Source organism: Castor canadensis, chromosome 11 (assembly GCF_047511655.1).
Source record: "Castor canadensis chromosome 11, mCasCan1.hap1v2, whole genome shotgun sequence".
Classification (NCBI taxonomy): Eukaryota; Metazoa; Chordata; class Mammalia; order Rodentia; family Castoridae; genus Castor; species Castor canadensis.
In genome coordinates, this window is record NC_133396.1 from 12,562,587 (window position 1) to 12,567,637 (window position 5,051).

A 5,051-nucleotide genomic window follows, 5' to 3' on the forward strand; every position below is an offset into this window, starting at 1 on the left:
GCCCATAGCTGATACTTCAGCCTGGAAGCCAAATTTCTTCCTCAGGTTTGCTTTGAAGGCCTTTCAGCAAAGGACCGTGGGATTATGGAGGGGAACCTCGTTACTCAGACTCCACTGATTGTAGAAGGTAGCCACCTTTATAAGATTCTTGCACACAACATCCCCATTGGTGTTTGTTTAATAATTGGACGCTTTAGTGTTCCACAGTGTTTTAAAAAGTGCTGAGGAGGGGAAAGCAGGGCTAGAATTGGCTGGTTTAAAATTCTGTTCTATCCTCTCAAAGGATAACCTTGCACATACTTTCCAGCAAGGTGACAAATGACTTGATCGACAGCCTACCTGGGTTTAGATGCCAGCAGAGCTAAGGAAGCACCGAGAAGGCAAACTGCCCAACAAGTAGAGTACGGGTCCGTGGAGAGCTGCAGCCCTTCCTGTGAGGGAGAGGGAGGCGCTGGTCCTATGGGAACTGAGCTCGTGTGCAGCCCTTCTTTCTCACTTCCTAGGCAATCGGGAATGAGGTCCCAGGATTATTTTTTAATATTATGTTTATTGCCCTACAGAGGATTAAGCAAGATATATTTCCCAGGGCTGGAGAAGTGGCTCAAGTGGTAGAGCGCCTGCCTAGCAAGCATGAAGACCTGAGTTCAAACCCCAGTATTGCCAAAAAAAAAAAAAAAAGATATTTCCCAAAGTGTTTAGTATAGTGTCTTAAGTGCTCAATAAAAAGGAGCTATCACAAGTCCTAAAAAATAAAAATAAAATAAAAAATAAAATTGTTGGTGGCCTCTGGGGCGTAGGAGTGGGGATGATTAGGACAATGAATGGTGAGTGGCCCTGACAGTGAGAGAACAAGAAGAGGCACTGGGTTGGTTGGTTTACACGTGCAAGATGATCTGAGGTAAGTTTTACTATTTGCAGAAATTGGTTCACCTGGGGAGGGTTCCTCCAGGCTCAGCATGGCCCATCATGGTGCCTGGTAAGGGTAAGCAAATAGAAGTCATGATTAATACTTAGAGTTGGGCCAAGTTAACACATAAAACTACCATGGCAACAGGTGACTAGAAAGTGTTCACCAGGTTGTCGGCCAGTTACACTCAGTGAGCAGTGAGACTGTGGGTGGTCTAATCCTGTCCTTTTCTGTAATTTCTACATAAAGCACAAATTACTTTTTTATTGGCATGAAGAAGGGGCCAACTTATATAATCTTCAGAGGGACAAAACTAGCCAGGTGTTGTCCTGTGGAATTCTGCCCCCATCTGGACTGAGGCCAGGAGATGTTTACCTGTCCAGTCCTCACAGTCTTCGCTGCTCCAGGGCTCAGGCTAATTTGTGAACAGTGGCTCCTCTTCCTCAATCCCTGGACACTTTGAGAAGGTGACACTCCCCGAGGGGAAAGCGTGCACTTCTGCTGTGTGGAACTCAGGGCTTTAGGGAAGTCTGCATGTGAGTGTGTGTGTGTGAGTATGCACGAAGATGAGTGTGTGTGTCTGTACGTGAATGAATGTGTATATGCATGTGTGTGAGTAAATTAATGTGTGAGTGCCTGTGTGTGTGAGTATAAGTAAGAGTGAGTATGTGCAGGTGTGTGGGTATATGTTTGTGAGTGTGAGTATGTATGCATGTATGTGGATGGGTGTCAGGAAGTGTGTCTGGATGTATTAGTGTGGGTTTGGGTGTGTATACGTAGGTAGGTGGGTGTGTCTGTACACAAGTGCCAGTGTGTTTGTGAATGAGTGTATACAAATGTAAATGGCTATGTGTGACAGAATCTGGGGGGGGGAAGGGTGAAGCCAGGAGGAAGTACCAAGACCTGCACTCTGTGGTCCTGGATGAGTGACAGGTTACCACACCCAATCACAAGAAGGAGACCCGGCTCACCATCCAGCTCTGTCCCAAGAATGTTCACACCTGCAGTCCCCAGAGAGTAAATCTGCATGACTGATAGGGTCTAAACCACCACGAGCCCCTCACACTCCTCAGCCAAGGGAGGTCCCACCTTCCCATAAGGTATCTGGAACATCACCCTGTACTGGGAAAACTCTGAATTAGAAAGAGGCCGAGGATGCTAATGTCATTCACAGTGCCAGCTTTGTCCTATCCATTACACCAGAAAAGGTGTGGGCCCTTGATCACACCGGCTCTCCTGTACCCTCCTCACTCTCTTCGGCCAGGCCTTACATCTAGGGACATGAGCAAAAGCAGCCTCCAGTGCAGCCCTGACCACACAGGCCCCACCCTGCACCTTGGCATTCTCAGATGCAAACACAGACAGACCTGGCACCCAAGAGGACAGGTGAGTGTGTGCCAAATCCTGCTCTCCTGGCCCCGCTTCCCCCACATCTGCCCTGGCCTGGATGTGAGGGATGGAGAGGAAGGGAAACAAGGAGTGTCCTTCGAGAGGGACAGTAGTCTCTGATAAGAAAGCCTTTCCTCAGGGGAATCCCCCCAAAGTGGTGCAGCCTCTCACATGGGGGCCACCCCTCAGGTACTTGCTGTCTTTGAAGCTTTCCCCTCCCCCCAGTGCTGGGAAGGTTTTAAAGGACACCCATCCCCTCAGTGGGACAGTCTTTGAAGTGTCTTGCTAGGGCAGCTTCTGAGCAGCTGAAAATCCTGTGTCAGACACTTGGGGCAGGAGAGGCAGCCCTTAGATGAGGAAGGGAGGGATGAGAGACAGGCAGCTCCTCCTCTAGGGTTGGTTGACTAGGGGCCTGATGTTGACAGAGCAGCCAGGCCTGGCCAGGTGCTGACCACCGCAACTCCGCCTTTACCTCCACCAGGGAAGACATGCAGCTCCCAGGGGCCCACCCCACACCTGCAGGTTAGTAAACACTAATCCTTTGCCTCTCTCTGGGGAGAGCCCCCTCTGGGACAAAACTGCAGTGGGCCAGGGGAGGGAGGCAAGGTGGTATTAATGGGTACAGGACAACACTTCCCATTTTGTAAAAATGCTTCAATCCTTATAACTGCTGGAAAGAGTCTTAACATGAGTGTTGCCATTTTGGAGAGAAGAAAATGCATCTGGACTTCTATTGGGAGACCTTTATGAACAGGTAAACAGAAGTGCAGGGAGGTTATGAGGCTTAATAAAGTGACATAGACCCTGAAAAAGAGATACAGGACCAGGGCTCAGGCCACCTGAAAGAAGGTTCAGCAGATCAACTTTCCACCTAAGGGACCATTTAGTAGGTGGTCAGTGGAAGGAAAATCAAGGAGTCCTGAAATTTGTGTCAGTTTTGCCACAGCTTGGCTGTGTGGCTGCTGTCAGGTTGTGGCTGGACCACAGGGATGGCAAGAATACTTTCTGCTCTAAAATGTTCTTCTCATGCCTATTCCCTTCCCTGAGGCTTTCCCTGGAGAATATTTTCTTTGTGTACTATAAAGGATAATTTGATGTATCAAAATGTTGTTTCCCTCTATCCATTACAAACCAGGTGGCACTTGTGCTTCTCTGGAGGTCGTGGGGAATGAAGGTCAGACTCCGGATTCAGGTGTCATTAACAGGAAGGTGACTGTGGCTAAATGCTCTGAGCCAGTCAGGAGGAAGCCAGCCACTGAAGCAAAGGCAGTTTGCAGGTAATCACAGGTTTCAATGGCTCCCCTCTGGCAATGAACTACAAAACAAACATCAAGGTGAAGAGCAGCTTCCCTGCTCAGCCCTCTCTCTCCTGCTTTTGTGGCTTTTGTCCCTGTGACCTTCTTAAAATTTTGAAATGAATAGACTTTATTCTTTAGAGCAGTTTTAGGTTCGCACACACAAAAGAGTGGAAACTACAAAGACCCCTTCTGCCACCCAATCCAGAACGGTTTTACCCTATTATTAAAGCTTGCACTCATATGATGCATTTGGTACAACTGGTGACCAGTATTGATACACTATCCTTAGTTAAGGGCCACAGTTTACATAAGGGCTCACTCTGTGTTATGTACTCTAAGAATTTTGGCAAACATATAATGATATGTGTTTACCCTTATAGTTCACAGAGAAGAGTTTTACTGCCTAAAAATGCCCTGTGCTCCCCACTCACCCCTCCCTTCTCTCTAACCCCTGGCAGTCATCAATCTTTTTACTGTTTCCACCATTTTCCATTTTGCCTTTTCCAGGATGTCACATGGTTGGATTCATACAGTGTGTGTAGCATTTTAGGTTGGCCTCTTTCACTTAGCAATATGCACTCACATTCCGCCCCCCCCACTCCCCACCCCCGTCTTTCTCTGTGGCTAGCCAGCTCATTGGTCTTTAATCTGACCCTGGGACCCTTTGATAAGGAGCAGAGGACCCTGGAGACTGGGCCAAGGGGCTTCCTGGGGGCTGGCAGCACAGATTGAGGACAGTTTGCACAGCCTAGTCTGGCTCCATCAGCAGAGAGGAGCCAGGGTGTGAGGGACAGACACAGAGGGGGCCTGAGTTATTGCTAAAACTCAGCCAAAATGGGAGGAAGGAGCTCCCAGGAGAGCCCTGCAGATGACACATCTCTCCCTGTAGGCGACCCCTCAGCACCTCACCTACATACCCAGCTCTCTTCCCCAAAAGGCACAGGGAAAGAGAATTCTGGAAGGAGAAAGTCATTCTTCAGGCTACTTAAACCAGCATCACTCAGGGCTGAGCTTATTGGCGCATGAGTTCTAACAGCTACCCTCTAGGACTGAGCCTGGAAAAGCCTGGAAGAGTCTAGAAAAGCCAATTGGCTACACCCAACCCCCTCCTCTGGTGGATGGTTTTCATAGGAACCAGACAGCAGCCAAACACCCCCAACGTAGGTAGGGATCAGTTTGATCTCATCTGTCTCACTTCTCTAGGCCAGGACAAAAGTGTCACTCTGTGTGTGACACCATGGCCTGATTTGTTCTCACCCCTGCAGTCCCCATCAGTGATTCCCAACTTCCCAGCCTCGGTTCTGCTTTCTTCTTTGGTTGGCATTATTTATCACTGTGAAATGAACAGGGAACTCGCTTGCACTCAGGGATGCCACCCACCCACAAGAATTCATCCAAAATTTTGCAAAACTTGGGCAATCTTGAGGTTGTGCCTCCTTAATCTTAGGGGGCCCAGG